This window comes from Nuphar pumila, chromosome 13 (assembly GCF_984573655.1).
Source record: "Nuphar pumila chromosome 13, dmNupPumi1.hap1.1, whole genome shotgun sequence".
Classification (NCBI taxonomy): domain Eukaryota; kingdom Viridiplantae; phylum Streptophyta; class Magnoliopsida; order Nymphaeales; family Nymphaeaceae; genus Nuphar; species Nuphar pumila.
The window spans coordinates 50,186,597-50,210,306 of record NC_143261.1 but is presented as its reverse complement, the minus strand read 5'-3'; the positions used below and the strand labels follow the sequence as shown (position 1 = coordinate 50,210,306).

General features: G+C 38.9%; 1 non-coding gene across 1 annotated transcript; it reads right to left on the bottom strand.

The window, feature by feature from the left end:
* Positions 1-4,465: 4,465 nt before the first annotated feature.
* Positions 4,466-4,570, bottom strand: LOC149818336 (small nucleolar RNA R71). The gene has a single exon (XR_016427532.1). It is a non-coding gene; the product is annotated as a small nucleolar RNA R71 (small nucleolar RNA).
* Between the last annotated feature and the right edge of the window lie 19,140 nt (positions 4,571-23,710).

Here is a 23,710-nt window from a genome sequence, read left to right as displayed (position 1 = left end):
TTTTAGAAAATCTCAGAAACAAATTTCATTTTGATTCATCTTAGTCGTTAGGCTTGTTCGGGTGTCGTTTTTGCTTGAAAAGAAGAAAAATCGGCTAGACTTTTTCTAGCCGATTCTTGATTTCTACAAAAATATTTTTCTGTTTTGCTATTTTTGTTTTGTCCAGCATGTGTCTTGTATTGTGTTGCTGAAAATCTCATTAGGAAATTTCATTTTAGTTTATTCTAAGTCGTAGGTCGTGTTGGTGTTTCGTTTTGATTTTATTTTTTTTGAAAAAGAAAAAAATCAGCTAGAGATATTCTAGCCGATCTTTGTATCTTGGTTAAATGTTTGTGTTGATGTGGATACACCGTGGAGTTTGCTGTGTTTTTGTATGTTAACAGTAGTACAAATTGGTGTTTGTCATTTCATTGTTTTAGGATTGGTTTAATTAATTGTATTAATCATTTGTCGTTTTTTTGTTTTGAGTCTATAGTAGAAAATTACAAAAAACAAGTTTTTGTTTTCTCTCATGTTTTTAATTCCAGCATAGTGCTGTTCTTGTTAGCTTTTGTGTAATTAGGAGTCATTTAAATTATTTTCTAAGTTAGTTTTATCAAAATAGTGGTTATTTCGTTTATTGTTTTTTTTGCTAGTTTACAAATTTTATTTTTTTTTGTGAGGTTCTTCTTCTTCCCCTAGGTGGGGCGACAGCCATTAGAGCTCTCCTTGAGCTCTTGGTCGATTTTTAGAAAGTCTTAATGGTCATTAGTTGAGTTAGGAAGGTGTCTAGGTTCAATGTATTAGGTCTTTCTTTTCTAGCCGTTTTTAGAGGTTAATTAAGTAGGTTTTGAGAATTAGGTTAGCATTAAACTCTTAGGAAATCGTTTTTCTCTTTAATTCCTTTTATTCCCTAGGTAGATTTACTACTTTTTAGGAAGTGTAGCCATTTTTAGAGTTGACGATTTTTGAGAGGAGAAGCAATTAATGCATTGAAATGTGGAAAGTTTTTGGAAAAAGATAAGTTTCAAAAATCGTGTGGACTATTTGAAGAAAGATTTAATTCTTGAGTGCCTATTAATAGGGAGTTACAAATTGAGATTTGAAAAGCCAATTTGAAAATCAATTAAATTTCCAAAGTAGGTGTATGAATTCAAGAAAAAAGTAATTGCTTTAAATTCTTGGTTGGAAAGCTAAAATCGTGTGATTATCTAGGTTGGACGATTTGGCTTCTCAACAAGGAATTAATTGCAATTAAAGGCTTTCCCTCATCTTGGTTTTGGAAATAGCATTACTCCTTGTTTCCCAAGGGGATTTAAAAGCTCTTTAAGGTTGTAACTCCCCATTAAAAAGGACGATTTTTGGACTTCTCCATTTCTAAAATTATCTTTGATTTTTTTTTATTGGGTGCCTATCCTTCTAACCGACCCCAGTCAACCTAGTCCAAGACCTAGACCTAACCCAAACCGAGCCTAGGTCGAGTCAACCCCTAGTCTAAACCCACTTGAGTCTAGTCAAGTCAACCCTTAGTTTGAGTCAACCGACCCTACCTATTGAACCTAATCTAACCTAGTCAATTAGATTGACTTGGTTAGGTGCGCCTTGTATCCAAGTCAACTTGAGTCTAGTCAAGTCAAGCCCTAATTCAAACCTAAACCGAACCTAGTAACCAGACCCAAACCTTAGTTGACTAAGTTAGGCCTAGTCAAGACCAAGCCTAACCTAAGTCAAAGTCAAAACCTAGACCTAGCCCTAGTCCGAGTCGAGTCAAACCTTATCTCGAGCCTATCTCACCTAACCTAACCCAAAACCGAACCCATCTAGACCAAACCAACCTTCGTTGACTAAGTCAACCCTCAACCGAGTCCAACCTAGTCTTAGTAAGCCTAAGTCCAAGACCTAGACCTAGCCCTAGTCAAGACTAAGTCAAACCCTAACCTAGTCTAAGTCAAAGTCAAGACCAACCCGAGGTCGAGTCAACATTAACCTAGTCAAACCCGAGACCAAACCTAGCCGAGCCCAAACCTAAACCGAGTTGAGTCAAACCTAACTCGAGCCTACCCAAGTTAACCCCCTTAGTTAAGCCTAAACCGAGCCCACTTAAACCCAAACCGATCCTAGTCGAATCAACCAAGTGAACCCTAACCTTAGCCTTCGTTATTTAGTGAAGTAAGTTCATTTCTTATTATTTCTTTTGATTTCTATATTAATTAGTTTATTTATCTAATTTAGTTTTAGTGTAGAAGTGTGTGTACGTATAGCGTATTTATTTAGTATATATGAAATGTGTTTTGTTATGTTTTGAATGATAGTTAGATATTAGTTAACTTAGTGGTTAGATTGCATTTTATTATTTTGCATAGTTGCATTTTCATTGTTAGTTAACTTAGTTCTATTCATAAATTGCTTGTAGTGTTTTGTTCGTCGTGCATTTAGTATTTTCCTAATAATCATCTGCATATACACTGTTATACAGTGTCATTTAGATTGCATTAGGTGTAGATTGCATTTGATAGTGTTTACATAGGTTCATAAAGTGAATAGTGCACTCAAATAAAAACCAGATTTTTGCCCTATCGCAACAGAATTATTTTCTGAGCAAACATTCTGCGTTTTCCAAATTTTTTTCTTCTATTCACTTTATGGACAAGTTCTTTAACTGCAGACCAAATTTCAGCTCATTCGGAGTTGATTTGGTTTGATTTTTAAGCGTTTTGTGAAAACCGTTTTTTCTGGATTTTAAATTACAGGACTGGCGATATCCTGATTTTTCCCAGATTTGAAACGCTTATATCTGAAGTTCCAGATACTGTTTTTCAATTCTGTAAAAACTGTCAGTTTGTTTAATCTGTCAGTTGCAGAACAGAACAAATTTTGGGAAAATCGGATCTCGTTTGCCCTGTCAAACAGTGGTTTTCCGATAACCTGTCAGATTGCTAGTTTACACTAGTTAGGGGCAGTTTCATAATTTTCTTAGTTTCGGCATTTTAGACGTGTTGTCAGTAGTTTCTGTATTTTAGAAGTTGCATGATCATCATACTGCATTAGTAGAAGTAATTTGGTTAATTTTAGAATTAATTTAGTATTTTATTTAATTTTTGTTTGATAAATAACATTTGTTTATTATTTTCGTAGAATTAGACATAGTTTTAGTTGTGGTTTGCATCATTAAAATAGAAAACTAACTTTGTATTTTTCTGCATTTTTAGGTTGGAAAGCATATTTAGTTTCCAGGGTTATTATATACGTGAGAAGATTCTCTAAGTGGCGAAAAGACAGAAATACCCTTGGTGTGGAGCAGAAGACTGAATGCTTGTTTATTGTTCTTTTAGTGCTTAATTGTAGTTGTATTCACTCTATAATTGTAGATTGCCATTTAATATTAATAAATTAAATTTTCTAGAATTGTAGTGATTAATTCCTGTTCCCTGAGGATCGACCCGTACTTACCACTTTGTGGAAAGTCGGTTTTTATATTTTTGGTTGACGATTTTCCAAAGTTTTATTGAAAATAATTGTTTTAAAAGAGCATTCCAAAATATCAACCAAATTTTGGCGCCGTTGCCGGGAAACGGCGAATTAATTACTTTATTTCTTAGAGTTTAATTTATTATTATTTTGTTTTAGTTAGTTAATTAGTTGTTTTCTTTTTAGTTAGTAGGATTAGTAAGTGAATATAGGATTAACATAGTTAGTAAATATAGGATTCACATATTGTTCTTTTTAGGATTCACTTAATTATCATTCTGCAAGGAGCGATTAAACAGGTGGGTTTTAGAAAAACATAGTTTGTGATTTCCTGTATTTATTTGTTTTAGCATTTTAGAATAGTTTACTTTGTTATTTAAGTATTTAGTATAGAATTCTGACATAGCTATATAGCATATTTGTTTGTTTTTAGTTACTGTTATTTGTTTATTTACATTTTAGTATCTGTGCTAGTTTAATTTTTTTTAGTTAGGTCGTTTGCTTACATCTGGTCTTAGTACCAGTGTATGCAGGGTCGACGAGGTCTAGGAACCCCATTACACCCATTTGTTGACAACCCAGAGAGAATTTTACATTCTCATCGAAGTTCAGCAACAATGGCTGACATGGATCCTCCACCTCCACCCCCAGTTCTTTCACGCCCTCTGCGGGAATACTTCATTCCCACAGACTATGTTCAGGCATCCTGCATTCGGCGACCCGATGTAGGAGCACCACATTATGAGATTAAGGCCAGCATTATTCAAATGCTTCCATCCTTTTATGGCCTTAGTCATGAGGATCCCTACCGACATTTAGATGAATTCCTCGAAATCTGTTCTACTGTTAAGATACAGAATTTCGATGATGATGCGTTGAGGTTGACTCTATTCCCTTTTTCATTGAAGGACAAAGCCAAGTATTGGCTAAAGTCCTTAGATTCTGTAGAAATAGAGTTCTGGGATCAGTTGCAACAAGAGTTTCTTCGGAAATACTTTCCCATTGGTCGCACAAACCAATATTGTAGAGCCATCACTAGCTTTTCAGAGCTAGATGGTGAGCGCTTTCATGAGACCTGGGAGAGAATGAAGGATCTCCTCAGGAAATGCCCCCATCATCAGGTGCCGAAATGGCAACTGGTGCAGAGTTTCTATGATGGATTGTCTGACAAGAATCGTCAGATGATCGACTCTTCATGCGGTGGGACATTCATGCTGAAGAGCGAGGACGAAGCATGGAGGCTATTTGATACATTGGCCGAGAATTCACTCCACCATGCTTCGAGCTCTCATTCTGATAGAACCACACCCAGCATTCAGAAGAAAGCTGGTGTTCTTGAGATTGGTCCATCTACTGCACTACAGTGCAAAGTAGACATGATTGCTCAGAAGCTGGACCAGCTTCTCTCAGGACCATCCACTACACAGCAGGTGTGTACTCTTTGTGCCAGTCCGGCACACGAGATCACTGAGTGCCCTTCGGTAGCTCAGTACCCTGAATTTGTTCAAGAACAAGTTCAGGCAGCTCAGGGTTACGTCAGACCACCAAATAACCCATTTTCATCGACATATAATCCGGGTTGGCGTAACCATCCCAATTTTTCATGGAAGAATCCACAGTCTTCCATGCAGATGCCTACTTCCTCTCAGCCAGTTCGGCAACCATCTTTTACTCAGTCATTTCAAAGACCGAACTATTCTCAGTCTTCTTCTTCTTCAGTTCCTTCCCCGATTCAGCAGGAGTCTGCCCCGCAGACTTCTTTTGAGGAGAGACTTCTCCAGGCATTTCAAGAGGTGAAAACCTCTAATCAGAATGCCTTCGAGAAGTGTAGCCAGATTTTGAGCTCACATACGCAGTCCATTGCGAAGTTAGAGTCGCAAATGGGACAGTTAGCTGAGGCTATTAGTAGGAGACCCGAGGGTACATTGCCGAGTCAGGCTGTCATGAACCCGAAGGGTAAGGACCAGATGACTGGAGGCCTATTTCATATTGAGACACAGCAGCAGGCCAAGTCAGTTATGGCCTTGAGGAGTGGACGTGAGTATCACGTCGAGAGCAGAGAGCGAGAGAGTAGAGAGAGGATAGAGGAGCCAGAGACCAGTGTTTCACCTACGTCAGCTCAGTCATCATCCCCATCTCCATCATCACCTTCACCATCTTTATCATCTTCATCCTCAGAGAAGAAGAAGGATAGGAGTGAGCCTTCTCGCAAAGAGGAGGAGCCAACAGAGTATATTCCTCCACCACCCTATCCCAAAGCATTAGAGTCTCCTGGTTATAGAGGGAAGCAAGGTGCGAAGATCCAGGACATGCTTGATATCTTCAAGCATGTGCAGATCAACCTACCTTTGCTCGATGCTATTCAGCAGGTGCCGGCTTATGCCAAATTCCTGAAGGAGCTATGTACGCAAAAGAGGAAATCCAGAGAGCGAGTTCCTAACAGGGTCCATCTGACTGAGCAGGTGAGTTCAGTACTTCAGCATCAGACACCACCAAAGCTCAAGGACCCTGGAGCCCCTATCATTGCTTGTACTATAGGGAACATCCGGATAGAACGTGCATTGCTCGATCTTGGAGCAAGCGTGAACATTCTGCCCGGATATTTCTTTGATTCTTTCGGGCTAGGTGAGATGAGATCGACTCCGATTACACTTCAACTGGCAGATCGTTCCGTCAAGGTACCGGGAGGTGTCTTGGAGGACGTGCTAGTTAAAGTGGATGACTTTTATTTTCCAGTCGATTTCATTATCCTTGATATGGAAGGAGTAGACAGCCAGCACCAGACTCCGATTATTTTAGGCAGACCATTCTTGGCGACTGCCAATGCGTGCATCAACTGTAGGACCGGAGCCATGGACCTCTCATTTGGCAATAGGAAGGTAAAGCTGAATATTTTCAATGCCGCGATGGGACCGGCAGGAGACATGGACTGCTTTCATGTAGACATTGCACAGGAGTTAGTGGAGGAGCAGCCCGAGTTGTACATTACTGAGGATTCTTTAGATTTGTACCATATAGAGAAGAATAGCAGTGTAGATGTGTCTAGAGTGTCGTCAGAGAGACCACCTTGGAGAGCGGTCAGGGAACCTCTTCCACCACTTGCGGAGACCCCCGCCAAATCGTCGATCGAGTCGCCTCCGAAACTTGAGTTGAAACCCTTACCGGATTCACTCAAGTATGCATACCTCGGAGATGATGAGACTCTGCCTGTGATCATCTCGTCCTTGCTCACTGAGGAGCAGGAACAGAGATTGCTGACTATTCTTTGAGAGCACAAGGCAGCGATTGGATGGGGAGTTGCTGATCTAAAGGGGATTGATCCTTCATTCTGCATGCATAGGATCCATTGTAATGAGGAAATCAAGCCATTTAGGGATATGCAGAGAAGGCTAAATCCCAACATGAAGGAAGTGGTGAAGAAAGAGGTGGTGAAGTGGTTGGATGCCGGAATCATTTACCCTATTTCTGATAGTCAGTGGGTCAGTCCGATTCAAGTTGTGCCGAAGAAGTCAGGACTCACTGTGGTTGAGAATGAGAAGGGTGAGAGAATTCCGATGAGGACCACTACAGGATGGCGAGTCTGCATCGATTATAGGAAGTTGAATATGGCAACTAGGAAAGATCATTTCCCATTGCCATTCATTGATCAGATCTTAGAGCGACTCGCAGGACAGAGCTACTACTGCTTTCTAGACGGATATTCAGGATACAATCAGGTAGCTGTCCATCCTGACGACCAAGAGAAGACCACGTTTACATGTCCTTATGGCACCTTCGCATTTAGACGTATGCCTTTTGGCTCTGTAATGCCCCGGCTACTTTTCAGAGGTGCATGCTTGCTATCTTCTCGGACATGATTGATGATGTGATGGAAGTTTTTATGGACGACTTTTCAGTGTATGGCTCTTCTTTTGAAGATTGCCTCCATAAACTTGCTCGAGTACTGAGTAGGTGTGTGGAGACCAATCTCGTCCTGAGTTGGGAAAAGAGCCATTTTATGGTCCAGGAAGGGATTGTGCTAGGACACATTGTGTCCAAGCGTGGTATTGAGGTTGACAGAGCAAAGGTAGAATCCATTTCTCGTTTGACTCCACCCACCTCTGTGAGGCAGATTCGATCATTTTTAGGGCATGCGGGATTTTACAGGCGGTTCATAAAAGATTTCAGCAAAATCTCTCGACCGCTTTGCACCTTATTGGAGAAAGAACAGCCCTTTGTTTTCGGTGAGGATTGTATGAAGGCCTTTGAGATTCTCAAAGAAGCCTTGATTACTGCACCTATTTTGAGACCGCCAGATTGGACTCTCCCATTTGAGATTATGTGCGATGCATCTGATTATGCTATGGGGGCCATTTTAGGACAACACATTGATAGGAAGCCCTATGTGATCTACTATGCGAGTAGAACTCTGTCTGATGCCCAGATGAATTATACTACGACAGAGAAGGAACTACTTGCGGTAGTTTTTGCATTGGATAAATTTAGGTCCTATTTACTCGGTTCGAAGGTGGTTGTCTATTCTGACCATTCTGCATTGAAATATTTGTTGAATAAGAAAGACACCAAACCGAGATTGATTCGTTGGGTCCTACTACTACAGGAGTTTGATCTCGAGATTCGAGATAAGAAGGGAAGCGAGAATGTAGTAGCAGACCATCTTTCCAGACTGATCGTGGAGACCACGCAGGATCAGAGACCGATCAGTGATTCTTTCCCCAACGAGCAGATCATGTCAGTCAGTACATCGCAGTTACCCTGGTTTGCAGATATTGTGAACTATCTGGTTTCGAGGCAGATACCTGAGCATTGGAACAAGAATGAGCGTGAGAGGTTCCTATCTCAGGTGAGGCACTATTATTGGGATGAACCGGAGTTGTTCAAATACTGTGCAGATCAGATCATTAGGAGATGCGTTCCGGAAGAGGAATACCAGTCCATTTTGAATTTTTCCCATTCGTTAGCCTGTGGAGGGCATTTTAGTAGTAGGAAGACGGCTACAAAGGTTTTGCAGTCAGGATTTTATTGGCCTACACTCCACAGGGATGCTCATGAGTTCTGTAGGCGATGCCTGCGATGTCAGCAGATTGGGAACATGTCCAAGAGGGACATGATGCCCTTGCTTCCGATTTTGATAGTCGAGATTTTTGATGTTTGGGGCATTGATTTCATGGGACCATTTCCGCCCTCATTCGGAAATTTATATATTCTGGTGGCGGTTGATTATGTGTCCAAGTGGGTCGAGGCTGTGGCAACCAAGACCAATGATCACAGAGTAGTGCTTAAGTTCATTAAGCACAACATTTTCAGTCGTTTTGGAGTGCCACGTGCGATGATTAGCGATGGTGGCAAGCATTTTAGGAATGTTCAGATAGCTTCTCTGTTGAGAAGATATTCTGTCAATCATAGATTCACCACTCCATATCATCCGCAGACTAGTGGACAGGTTGAAGTGTCCAATAGGGAGATTAAGCGAATTTTAGAAAAGACAGTTCGTCCGGACCGCAAGGATTGGTCCCAGCGCTTAGATGATGCACTTTGGGCATATAGAACTGCATTCAAGACTCCCATTGGCATGTCTCCGTATCGCCTTGTATTCGGGAAAGCATGCCATCTTCCTGTCGAGCTAGAGCATAGAGCGTACTGGGCTATAAAGAAATTGAATTTTGACCTCACCCAGGCTGGCAAAGAGAGAGCACTGCAGCTCTCAGAATTAGAGGAACTCAGGAATGATGCATATGAGAATGCCAAATTATACAAAGCTCGCACTAAAGCATTTCATGATAAGCATATTGTCAGAAAAGTGTTTGAGCTAGATCAGAAAGTGTGGCTATACAATTCTCGTTTACATTTATTCCCAGGGAAGTTAAGATCGAGATGGACAGGTCCATACATTGTAAAAGAAGTATTTCCCCATGGAGCAGTGACATTATTCGATCCTATGACCCAAGGTACATTCAAGGTAAATGGGCAAAGACTGAAGCCATTCATTTCAGATGCCTTGCAGGATGGTGAGTGTGAGATAGTGCATCTCACGAAGGCATGAGGATTCGACCATAGGGATGTATCATATGTACATTATTTCTTTTTCATTTCAGAGTTTTATTTATTTATTATTTCATTTCACATGTGCTAATTTGTGTTTTGATGTATGCAGAATGAACTTAACAATTAGTGTATCAATTACCAGGTACAGAGAAGAGCTTTCAAAGAATTCAAGGATCAGAGGAAAATCAACTTCAGAAGCTCAGAGAAAATCAGGTTGTATCTATCCTTTTTCCCATATTTTTGTTAGTGTCTTTTAGTGTGCATTTGCATTACATTTTTATTCATTTTGTATGCCACTAGGGACGGTCATTCAAGCATGGGGGGGTGGTTTAGATGCATGCACACAAAAATTCAAAATTTTTTGTATGACTGGTAATCAAAGTAGGCATTTAAGAACAAAGTGTAGCATATATGATTGTTTTTGGCATAATCTAACAGTTTAAAAATTTTTAAGCCCCATAAATTTTTTTTTTCTGAACTGAATCAAATATAGTAGTTGTTTATGAGATAATTCAAAGAAAAGATAGTATTTGATTGATAGAAAATTTTGAATCACTTTTGTATAAGTATGCACAATATGTTTTGTGAAAGAAATAAGCAATGGAAAGATGTGTTTGAAAAATGAGTTTAAAAGAATAGAGTTACGTTTAGTTGTTGATGTCTTCGTGAATCCTAGTAGTAGAACTCAGACACGAGATGAAGTGTTTGAGTATCTTAACGAAAAGGATAACGAAGAAGATCATCTCTTGTCTAAGTCGATATCTGTGGCCTTTGTAGTTCGAGTAAGTAGAATCTGAAGGGTGTGTTACATCTGGTGCCCCAAAGTCAACTGGTTTGGGAGCCACCGGTTCGAAAGCTTGTTACATGGACTGCATAGAAAGCCTAAGAGATAGAGACATTGCACATGACAAGAGGAAGACTATACGTAAACTATTAGAATAGAAGGTCTAGTGACTCGAGCAATTAAGTCTGAGGGATACTCTGTATCTAGTGCCCTAAGGTCGGCCGACTTGGGAGTCACTGACCCAAAGCTCGCTACGCGGGTCACGAAAACTGACTATTCGAAATAGTGCTCATATGAGAAGAATGCGCAAGAGATCAAAAGTTGAAAATGAAAGAAAAAGAATGTGCTGAATGAGAAAATTTTCATTGCTTAAGTATATATGTGCATTACTGTGCAGAAAATATACAAATGAGAATAAATGAGTAAAACATGAGAATACTTGACTTTCGGAGAAAAATCATGAACTAGCTACAATATTAGAAAAGTGAAGGAAAAGAATTTTTACTGTGGAGGCATGAGATTTTTAAACTTGTTTTGAGAATGTCAATTACATGAAATATTTATACAACTGCATTCTTAAGAGCCTAATATTTTGAAAGATCATCCTTGCATTTTATTGATGTTTGTGGGTAGCATCGCTGCAAACCCTCACGAGACCTTACTCGTCCACTAGTGTAAGCTAGGGGTTTAAAGGGCTTGTTGCATACGCTAAATGCAACCGTGATTCCTACGAAAGTGAGTTAGTATTATGCATTCATGCTTAGCATTTCTTGTCTTCAGTGCATATCATGATTAGGGTTTGTTAAGGGACTAACAAGCATTCAAGCATGGGGGTATTTGATGATGCATGAAATGCACATCATGTAAATAAGTTTTTCATGTATTTTGTATCAAGTTTAAGGTTTTAAACCCATGTTTAGATGTGTTTTGATAGTAAGGGGCTATGGTTCGAATTTCAGAAAAATCGGAGTTAAAATGAGAGAGTTATGGCTATTTCAGTGTTTGGGTACGGATTTCGAGGTGGATCGGATCCATATCCGACCCAATTAGGTCAATTGGACCTTGGATCAACTCTTAGAAAGCCCAAAACCCAACCCACACGCCTATCCATACCCATTTCAAAAAGTTTTTCTAAAAAAACCCCCAGAAAGTGGCGCCTAGCAATATTTTATTTTTTAACACTCTTTCTGAAAAATGTCAAAACTATAAATAGTTTTTTTTCAAGAACCCTAGGCGTCTTTGGCTTGGATTGACGCCCCCTACAGTGACTCTACAGAAGCAACTCCTTCCTCTCCATCTTCCCCACGTGTTGGCCATTGAAGATCGACCTATGCTTGATTTTCAAGCATATTTTCAAGCTTTCTTTGGTTTCTTTTCATTTCTTTCTTATTCCTTGCTGTCTTTTCACCATTTTTCTGTATTTTTGCAGGTGTAGCAGAGGTGGAGACCATTAACCTTGAGCGGGAGTGCGCAACACACCACCAAGGTGAGCCGGCCCTACCTCCATCCGGCTTTCTACACCCTCCGATCGAGAATCGGCCCACACTCCATCGTCGGTGGATCTCCAACGTGTAGCAGCTGCAATAGGTGCCGTTTTTGGTGAAGTACAGCATCCTTGAACTGTAGAGGACGTCCATCTCCAGCCACGGTCCGCTCTTCTTCATCCCCCCGGTCGTCGGATCTTCCAAAAGGTAGGTCTTCTTCTTTCTTCTCTTCTAGATAAAGCCGATTTGTGTGCGGATTTTTGTTTTGTTATTTTCTGTATGTTTCTTAGTTTTCTTCTTATTTCAGCCCTAGTATAGAGTTTGTGCTCAGACCAGCACGAGAGATTAGGTTCTATGTCATTACGTTTTTGTTTGATTCGGGTTTTTCTATCGTTTTTATCTAAAACGTGCAAATCGGCAAGAGGCTTCTAGTCGATTTAGGTTTTTGTTTCCAGCGTGTTATAGGTGTTTTCTTTTTAGAAAATCTCAGAAACAAATTTCATTTTGATTCATCTTAGTCGTTAGGCTTGTTCGGGTGTCGTTTTTGCTTGAAAAGAAGAAAAATCGGCTAGACTTTTTCTAGCCGATTCTTGATTTCTACAAAAATATTTTTCTGTTTTGCTATTTTTGTTTTGTCCAGCATGTGTCTTGTATTGTGTTGCTGAAAATCTCATTAGGAAATTTCATTTTAGTTTATTCTAAGTCGTAGGTCGTGTTGGTGTTTCGTTTTGATTTTATTTTTTTTGAAAAAGAAAAAAATCAGCTAGAGATATTCTAGCCGATCTTTGTATCTTGGTTAAATGTTTGTGTTGATGTGGATACACCGTGGAGTTTGCTGTGTTTTTGTATGTTAACAGTAGTACAAATTGGTGTTTGTCATTTCATTGTTTTAGGATTGGTTTAATTAATTGTATTAATCATTTGTCGTTTTTTTGTTTTGAGTCTATAGTAGAAAATTACAAAAATCAAGTTTTTGTTTTCTCTCATGTTTTTAATTCCAGCATAGTGTTGTTCTTGTTAGCTTTTGTGTAATTAGGAGTCATTTGAATTATTTTCTAAGTTAGTTTTATCAAAATAGTGGTTATTTCGTTTATTGTTTTTTTTGCTAGTTTACAAATTTTATTTTTTTTCGTGAGGTTCTTCTTCTTCCCCTAGGTGGGGCGACAGCCATTAGAGCTCTCCTTGAGCTGTTGGTCGATTTTTAGAAAGTCTTAATGGTCATTAGTTGAGTTAGGAAGGTGTCTAGGTTCAATGTATTAGGTCTTTCTTTTCTAGCCGTTTTTAGAGGTTAATTAAGTAGGTTTTGAGAATTAGGTTAGCATTAAACTCTTAGGAAATCGTTTTTCTCTTTAATTCCTTTTATTCCCTAGGTAGATTTACTACTTTTTAGGAAGTGTAGCCATTTTTAGAGTTGACGATTTTTGAGAGGAGAAGCAATTAATGCATTGAAATGTGGAAAGTTTTTGGAAAAAGATAAGTTTCAAAAATTGTGTGGACTATTTGAAGAAAGATTTAATTCTTGAGTGCCTATTAATAGGGAGTTACAAATTGAGATTTGAAAAGCCAATTTGAAAATCAATTAAATTTCCAAAGTAGGTGTATGAATTCAAGAAAAAAGTAATTGCTCTAAATTCTTGGTTGGAAAGCTAAAATCGTGTGATTATCTAGGTTGGACGATTTGGCTTCTCAACAAGGAATTAATTGCAATTAAAGGCTTTCCCTCATCTTGGTTTTGGAAATAGCATTACTCCTTGTTTCCCAAGGGGATTTAAAAGCTCTTTAAGGTTGTAACTCCCCATTAAAAAGGACGATTTTTGGACTTCTCCATTTCTAAAATTATCTTTGATTTTTTTTTATTGGGTGCCTATCCTTCTAACCGACCCCAGTCAACCTAGTCCAAGACCTAGACCTAACCCAAACCGAGCCTAGGTCGAGTCAACCCCTAGTCTAAACCCACTTGAGTCTAGTCAAGTCAACCCTTAGTTTGAGTCAACCGACCCTACCTATTGAACCTAATCTAACCTAGTCAATTAGATTGACTTGGTTAGGTGCGCCTTGTATCCAAGTCAACTTGAGTCTAGTCAAGTCAAGCCCTAATTCAAACCTAAACCGAACCTAGTAACCAGACCCAAACCTTAGTTGACTAAGTTAGGCCTAGTCAAGACCAAGCCTAACCTAAGTCAAAGTCAAAACCTAGACCTAGCCCTAGTCTGAGTCGAGTCAAACCTTATCCCGAGCCTATCTCACCTAACCTAACCCAAAACCGAACCCATCTAGACCAAACCAACCTTCGTTGACTAAGTCAACCCTCAACCGAGTCCAACCTAGTCTTAGTAAGCCTAAGTCCAATACCTAGACCTAGCCCTAGTCAAGACTAAGTCAAACCCTAACCTAGTCTAAGTCAAAGTCAAGACCAACCCGAGGTCGAGTCAACATTAACCTAGTCAAACCCGAGACCAAACCTAGCCGAGCCCAAACCTAAACCGAGTTGAGTCAAACCTAACTCGAGCCTACCCAAGTTAACCCCCTTAGTTAAGCCTAAACCGAGCCCACTTAAACCCAAACCGATCCTAGTCGAATCAACCAAGTGAACCCTAACCTTAGCCTTCGTTCTTTAGTGAAGTAAGTTCATTTCTTATTATTTCTTTTGATTTCTATATTAATTAGTTTATTTATCTAATTTAGTTTTAGTGTAGAAGTGTGTGTACGTATAGCGTATTTATTTAGTATGTATGAAATGTGTTTTGTTATGTTTTGAATGATAGTTAGATATTAGTTAACTTAGTGGTTAGATTGCATTTTATTATTTCGCATAGTTGCATTTTCATTGTTAGTTAACTTAGTTCTATTCATAAATTGCTTGTAGTGTTTTGTTCGTCGTGCATTTAGTATTTTCCTAATAATCATCTGCATATACACTGTTATACAGTGTCATTTAGATTGCATTAGGTGTAGATTGCATTTGATAGTGTTTACATAGGTTCATAAAGTGAATAGTGCACTCAAATAAAAACCAGATTTTTGCCCTGTCGCAACAGAATTATTTTCTGAGCAAACATTCTGCGTTTTCCAATTTTTTTTCTTCTATTCACTTTATGGACGTGTTCTTTAACTGCAGACCAAATTTCAGCTCATTCGGAGTTGATTTGGTCTGATGTTTAAGCGTTTTGTGAAAACCGTTTTTTCTGGATTTTAAATTACAGGACTGGCGATATCCTAATTTTTCCCAGATTTGAAACGCTTATATCTGAAGTTCCAGATACTGTTTTTCAATTCTGTAAAAACTGTCAGTTTGTTTAATCTGTCAGTTGCAGAACAGAACAAATTTCGGGAAAATCGGATCTCGTTTGCTCTGTCAAACAGTGGTTTTCCGATAACCTGTCAGATTGCTAGTTTACACTAGTTAGGGGCAGTTTCGTAATTTTCTTAGTTTCGGCATTTTAGACGTGTTGTCAGTAGTTTCTGTATTTTAGAAGTTGCATGATCATCATACTGCATTAGTAGAAGTAATTTGGTTAATTTTAGAATTAATTTAGTATTTTATTTAATTTTTGTTTGATAAATAACATTTGTTTATTATTTTCGTAGAATTAGACATAGTTTTAGTTGTGGTTTGCATCATTAAAATAGAAAACTAACTTTGTATTTTTCTGCATTTTTAGGTTGGAAAGCATATTTAGTTTCCAGGGTTATTATATAAGTGAGAAGATTCTCTAAGTGGCGAAAAGACAGAAATACCCTTGGTGTGGAGCAGAAGACTGAATGCTTGTTTATTGTTCTTTTAGTGCTTAATTGTAGTTGTATTCACTCTATAATTGTAGATTGCCATTTAATATTAATAAATTAAATTTTTTAGAATTGTAGTGATTAATTCCTGTTCCCTGAGGATCGACCCGTACTTACCACTTTGTGGAAAGTCGGTTTTTATATTTTTTGTTGACGATTTTCCAAAGTTTTATTGAAAATAATTGTTTTAAAAAGAGCATTCCAAAATATCAACCAGTCTGCTTTCTGACTGTTGATGCCACTTCTAATCCGCACTCGCTCAAATGGTCCGGGAATATTCGAGAAAAGCTTTTGAGCCATGAATAATACCACCGGGGAATGAAAGTTCTGGTGCTAAGGGCTCGATGTTCAGGACGACCTTGTCGCACCTCGTAGGAGATGTGACCTTCTGGAAAGATAAGATTGATTTGATTGGATGCCATCGGACTGAAAACAAAGAAAGACTCGGAATCAAACTTAGGAAAATTATGGAAATTTTGAAAATTTTGCAGGCAGAATATAAAATGCAGCTGGAAATTCGAGATCCAGTAGAACGGTAGAATGGAAAATCACCTGGAGTTTTAAAAGAAATTGAATATTTAAGAAAATCATCCAGGGTTTGAGAAAATAAAGGAAAAGGTGAAAAATATGGATATTTGAAGAAATATTTTTGGGAAAATGTGAGAGGAATAAAGGTAACGTACAAACAATCACATCCTACACAAACATTTATGCACATACAGCACTCCCTAAAAGGCTGACTTTAGATGCATCATTTTGAAAACAGCTGTAGGTCCCTAATCCTAACCCTAGGTTCGGATCATCTTTGTCCAATCCAATTATGCCAATATACCCAAACCGAAATTCGAGGTACGTGGCATATAATTTCAACTCTGGTTCTAAGGTAAGATTTTCCAACATCCTTGAGCGCCTATCGATATACTTCGGACTGTGGCCCGCGGTACGTGGTAGGGGGGCGTTAACCCAAATAAGTGGCCCAGTTGTGAGGCTCTGTCCCAAACTAGGGTTATGGAAGAGAGCCCAACAACATGAAGAACAAGTAAAATTAGGTAAGGGAGGTTTGAAAAAAATGATCACATGCAAGAAATAGATGGCTCTAAGTCCTAAAGAGATAGATTTTTGAAAACTTTTGAAGAAGCATACATTGTTTGCATTCAGATCCTAAATTGAGGAGAGTTGTATTTAGACCTAAGTCTATGTGAGCATAAAAATATCTCCTCAATCTGGTCCTACCAAACCATGTCTAGTCTATATGCAGTCAATGTCAGCTAGGTCAAAATCTAGGCTCCTAGGTTTGCATGATATCAAAAGTAAAAGAGCTGACATTTTTTAGAACACAGTTTTGATAATTGAACTAAGCCAAGCACAATTTTGATCAGACAAGGACAGGTCCCATCACGGTCGCCAAACCTGTTATCATCGCAAAATTTTTCCGTCTTCCCTGCCCCTGCGGGAGAGAGAGGAAAATTGCTTTCGCGAGTCAAACTTGACCAGAGTTTTGAAAATTTGTTTTGAAATACTTGCCATCATTTTTTAAAATAGCGGGAAAATCCATGGGATGGGGCTCGGCCTGTTGGTACGAGGTTCGACCGTTCCTGCCGCCTTTAACAGGGGTAATCGAACCAAGGACCAAAAATGTACTTGACTTGGTTAAATCATTGAAATCGTGTTCTATCCTAAATGCACAGAGAATTCAGACATGTGCTATGAGATTTTGTAGAATGTAAGTTGGAAAAATATGATGTATGCTTATAAAACATTTGGAGTTGAAAAACATTTCTCGGGAAAAAGATGAAAATCAATCTTTTAGAAAACTCAAATGAAAGGATTGGGAAATCATCAGAAAGTTTATGAAGTTTTGGGAAAAACATGAATGGGTGAAAATCCTGGGAAAATGGAGAGGATTCTTGAGAAAGAATGAATATTTGAAAATAAAGCATTCATCAGGACAACTCTGACTTTGAAAATTTTCTTTGGAAAACGATTGAAAATCATTGGAAGACTCTTTGGCGAAAGAAAATCAGAGCTTAGGAAATTGAAATCCTTGGAATCTTAGTCTTGAAATATTTGAAAATTGATTTTGATTTTTGAGAAAGGTGAGAAACTCCTTTGGAAAATGAATCTTGAGAAAATAACATTTTTAGGAAAAATCATGGGAAAACTTGACTTGGGAAATCCAATTTTGAAAATTTTAGAAGTTTCTTGAGAAATTGATTTCCATGAAATGGCGTTTTCTTGAGAAAATTACGAGAAAACAAGTGATACCATGATGCAGATGATTTGAATGAATGAATGTACTTTGGAAAAGATATCCAAAAGGATTTTCTAAGAAATTTATTGGAAAAACGTGTATTAAGTCAAAATAAATTCTTCACATATTCTGACTGTGGCCATGAACATGTTCAGAGTTTAATTGATTTAATTCACAATATTTTGCAAAATTGGAAATATAATGTGCATTTTTAATATAGCCTAAGAGTGTAGGCTCTGTGTGACTAGTAGAAAGATGATGGATCTGGGTCTCGTCCATATTCCGACTAGGGCCGTAAATATGGATTCCACCGAGTTCATCAACTCCCTAAGAGTTGGTGCACGTGCCATTCGTGTACATCCATGGTGACTTTGCGAATAAGATGTATGAATCACATAATCAAGCTATTGCATAAATTCAAACTATATGATATGCATCCTAATCTAAGCAGTAGAAAGTAAATATTATTCCAAATTTGATTATTACATCTTTGACATAAAGTAAATAAATGAAAAGTACAGACCTAGAAGAAAAAAAAAGTTAGCATCCTCCAGGTTTCCTGCAAATGATATTCGAAGCAAGAAGTACATTATGTAGAGAGAAGATTGGAGGCTCAAGGTTGGTGACCAGGCACAGTTGATTTTACATGCATTACAGTAGAAACCTATGGGTCAATAAAAAAAATGATTGGGAATATAGGTGAGAAACATCCTGAAGCCATGCTAAAACTAAAAGGAGAACTATTCAGATATGGATCTAAACACTTAAGTTTTGCATTGGGTGAAATATATATAGGAAAATAACCAGGTCATAATATACATAGAAATCACCTTTACTTAAGTGTACATGATAATATCCCTTTTAAGTACCTATGTGAAAGAAAATGTGCAGGGAAATATGGATATCATTATAGTTGATAGTAGATCTAATGATAAAATTTACATGTGTTATGTATAGGTGCCATTCATAATGATGTGTTGGGCTCATACAAATGAGTTATGGAAGACAATAACAGGTGACCCTGCTTGCCAAAATTTTTTTTATGGAGTCCATGGGTGATGGTAATATCACCCTACAACCGCCAATATGGCGATTGATATCTTGATATGCAAAAAATGTTTTAGAACAAAGATAGAGTCATGCACAAAACATACCTAAGCATTTACAACAAATATACTGAACATAAATAATGACCCATCTTAGACTTAGAGCTCAGCTACAAGACATACAAGAATATGAGAGGTCATCTTGCAAAGGGACGGTCTGCTGTAATTATACCTAAATCATGAGTTCCAGTCCTCCAACAACTGGGAATATCAGCTCCAATGAATGGCATATGGAGATAGAGACTGGTGTATACAGGACCCTTCAAACGCTAGATTGAATCCAAATATTGGATGGATCAATCTGAGATTTTAGAACAGCGATCCAGACTTTCATATGTCGAGATAATCTTACTGTAATCAATGGTGACTCAGGTCATTACATCCTATATGACAAATCAGTTTCAACTACCCATCACTCCAACCTAAGGTAATAAACAGATTAGTGGGCATTAGATCTTTCAGATGATGTATAATGATATGATCAAGATGGGGAATTTCAAACATAGCAGCTAGGGTAATGAAATGTTAAAATTTAAGCAACCTGTATGTAAACAAATGGTAGTGAATTATGAGTCTGAATAATAGTCATGAACTCGATTACAGGTGAGAGGACTAATATGGGCAATGAAAAAAAGAAAAAAAAAACTGTAATAGGTTTATGCTAGAACACCAATATCACTATATATAACACATTCCACTGATATTAATGAGTTCTTGAGAACATAAAAAGATAGGATACAAAAAAAAAGGATCATTAATGGTTACTGCAACGTATACCAAGACATCATAAAGTATCAAGGTTAAGATTCATGTCGGTTTCCGATGTTGCGCCCAGGTTACTGGCGCCATTTCTGTATGATGAATCCATAGGGATATCGTTTGGGACCATGATATGCAGATGCTCCTCTTTTAAGAACCATGCAAGGGGGTAGAAACCGATGGGATACAGGAAATTCAATATTAACATCAAACATATGAGGCAACATGGAAAGTAACAGGTTTGCAAAAATATATATATATAATGAAAGTGATACCATTGGATATCTCGTTCACTGGATTTGCAGAAACTAAAGTGTTAAGGGAATAGAGATTTTGTAAAATAGATAACATGAATGGAGCTATGCGAGATGGTATGATGTAAATATGAATAGGAATAAAAAAAATCACAAACTGAAACCAAATGCCATCCCCGACGTTTTTAGTATTGTAAAACATCATAAAAGAGAATGCCGATTTCAGAAAACATGATCTTCAGGGGAGCTGATGATGCCATTGTGAGGCATCATCGCTCCATAATGCATGAGACCGTCATGTATGCATACTGCTTCAACAGATGACTAAGTTTTATAACTCCTATGAGATGAATGTGATGCGTATTTACCAAGTTTGCAGGCATAGGTAATGAGGCAACCCTATGCTGCTGTAAAACCTTAAGGTTTAACAAAATGCTTAAATGAACAGGGTTGGGCATATGTCTGCCCCAATGGAAACGATGGGATCCAATTTCTCAGGAGTCCTGCCAATAAAGACAGAAGCGGATTCGTTACCTGATTATGCAAACTTCACACCCCTCAGATGCTGGCTCCAGAAAACTGGAGTGTTGAAATAGATCTCAGTATTCAGAATCGGCAACCAGAAGAGGGCTCTTCTTTTTTACATCTGGTAGGTTCTTTGGAGCTTCCTTGAAAGAGGGTGGAAGCCAACGGTCTCCTAATCGCTCGGATCGGATGCTCCTTGATGACGATTCTTAGGAACTCTTCGCTTGAAAATGAGAAACGAGGTCCAGGGTTGATTTCAAGAATGTAATGTAACTCATGCACGCCTTTGCAGGTTTGGTCAGTCCTCTTGGACTGTTCGGCTGGAAGGAGATGAGAGTCGTCACTCGTGAAAAGGGGAGAGCTGGGGTTAAGGGAAATCGCTGATGCCCCCTTCTCCCCACGGGGTTTGCTTTTTAAAAAAATTTCAGCCCTTTTTACAGAAAAATCGGGTGTTTTGAAATCCTCCGAACTGAATTTCGAAAACATTCGAAAATCTTTAAACAAACTTTCAAAAAATTTTGAAGTTCGCTAATCGTTGAGAAGAGGATGGCATTATTTTCTGAAGGGAAAAAGAATTGGGTTCAAAGCTTAGGTAAAGACAAGGGTTTTCACGGTGGTTCCTTTTTGGGGTTGAAAAAGGTAAAAGACAGAGGGTGGGTAAAGCAATAAAGGGATTTTTTTTTAAAGGTGGTGCCACCTCAGCCGAAAAGTAAAAAGAAGTAAAATAAAGAAAACTTTTTTATTAAAATAAGATTTCTCTACAGGGAATTTTAGTGAGGCGCCACCTATGTGTGGGCCCACTTATTATTTTATTAGAACAACTAGAATTGAAAATTAAGTTAAATAATAATAAAAAAAAAAGTTTTACACATTGGTGCCACCTTCGGATGGGCACTGTTTTGAAAATAAGAAAAGTATTTGAGAATTTGAGTGTAACACCGCCTCAAGGCGGGTCCCATGTCATTTATTTGAAATAAAAGCTAAAATAAATTCTTTTTGGGATTTTCATAATTGTAGGCTAGTTTAGAAAACATGAAGCAAAATTTGGCTTGATTTCAAAGCTTAGAAGAAAATGGTCCTTCAAGGCAAAATTTGGAAAGATGTGGAGAAATTCGAGCCCTTTTTGTAAAAGTCTGAAATAAAGTCTTCTAAATTTAAAGTTGCATCCCCTTCTTTCCAACTGACGGAATTTTAAAAATCAAAATAAAAAACCATCCAAATCGTTTTCCTGAGAAAACTTTTGTAATTCAGAGTCCTGGGGGTAAAATGGGAAGAATTGGCAATTTTAAAATCTCAGGGGTTTGACATCAATTTTGAAATATTTAAAACTCGAATCTGGATTGGCACTTTTGAAAATCAGGAGTTCTGGATCTCAAAATGACATGTTGTGCAGTGAAATGGTGTGAAATGTTCACGCAATGCTATGCAAGGACATGTTTCCTGAAATGCCCCTCTGAATTAGGAATTGAAAATTCTAGCTTCTTGTCAAGAGTAAGATTTTGAAATTTTGTAGTTTGAAGATATTTTTGAGCCTAAACAGAGAGATTTTGAGACTCGAGGATGAACTTTAGGACTATCTGCAAGGTTCAATCTCATAAAATGACCATTTTGCCCTTCATTGATTTCAGAGAACTGAAATGTGTTGTTTGATGGAGATATCTGGAAGGTGAGTGAAAATTTGGGGTGTTTACAACAATACAATGAAATGGTATGTCAAATGCATGCAATGACACATGAAATATATAAACATTGGATAAGGGTGAAAATTTGGGGTGTTTACAGCCCCGCCCCCTTCCGGCAAACAGAACGACAGGGGGCGAAGCCCCCTGTCGGCAAGCCGATGGTGACAGGGGGCCAAGCCCCCTGTCGACAAACCAACGACGAGAGGGGGCCAAGCCCCTTGCCGACGAGCCGTCGGTGACAGGGGGCCAAGCCCCCTGCCGGCGAAACGACGACCGACAAGGAGCCAAACCCCCTGCCGACGGCGACAGGGGGTCAAACCCCCTGCCGACGAGCCGACGGAGACAGGGGGCAAACCCCCTGCCGACAGCTCGTCGGCGACAGGGGGCCAACCCCCCCCCCCCCCGACACTCCGTCGGTGACAGGGGGCCAAGCCCCCTGCCGACGAACCACTGGCGGCATGGGGCCAAGCCCCCTACCGACACACCGACGACGACAGGGGGCCATGCCCCCTGCCGACGAACCGCTGGCGACAGCGGGCTAAACCCCCTGCCGACACTCCGTCGGTGATAGGGGGCGAAGCCCCCTACCGACACACCGACGATGATAGGGGGCCAGGCCCTCTGCCGACAACCCGAGCTCCGGGAGGAGAGGGGAGGGCACCTACCTGCGGTAACCGGCGGCGGGTAGCCGGAGAAGGAGGTGAAGACGACGCGGATCTGATGCTAGCACGAAGGAGGGGAGTCGACTGCTACCAAGGTGGCTGTGGGATGGCCGTTTGTACGGTCGCTGGTCGGTGGGTAGAAGCGCCGGCGTCGGAGAAGGGCAGAGAGAGAGAGAGAAGAGAGAGAATCGAGTGAGGGCAAATTGTTACGACAATGAAGCCGTACATGATACTTCAAGTACAAGATTTTGATGATGAACAAGTGAATCAACTGCATTTCAGCTAAGGCAATAAAGAAAGATGACAATCATTGAAGAATTCGATGAAGAATCTTTGAAGACTAGTGTGCAAATGTTAAATTCATTAAAAGTCTTAGATTCTTGTAAGAGCCATACTTAAAGTGCATATTTCGGTTGCATTTCACCTAAGAAGTCTTTAGAAAAACTTTTCTAAAAGAACCCTTCATGAAAATCTTTTTAGAAAACTCTTTCTTTAATTTTTCGTGTTTATTAGTCGACCAATAGACTCACCAGTCGACTAATTCTTTCGCGCCAAATTTTCTAAACAAAATGTCATTTTTTTCAAATTAGTCGACTGAAGGTTTTATCAGTCGACCGGACAGAATGTCTGTTTTCTAGAAATTTAGCAGCAGTCGACTAATGATTTTATCAGTCGACTGGACAGAACATGTATTTTTAGAAAAGTTTAACAGCAGTCGACTGAAAGGTTTTTCAGTCTACTGATGATATTATCAGTCGACTAACTTTTTCTTTAGTCGACTAAGTTTCAAAACTTCAGATTTTCAAACGGCTTGATAAACACATTAGTCGACCGATGATAACTATCAGTCTACTAATAGCTAATTATCAGTCGACTAACTACTGTTCTAGTCGACTAATTTTGTCGTTTTTCCTGAAACTTTTAA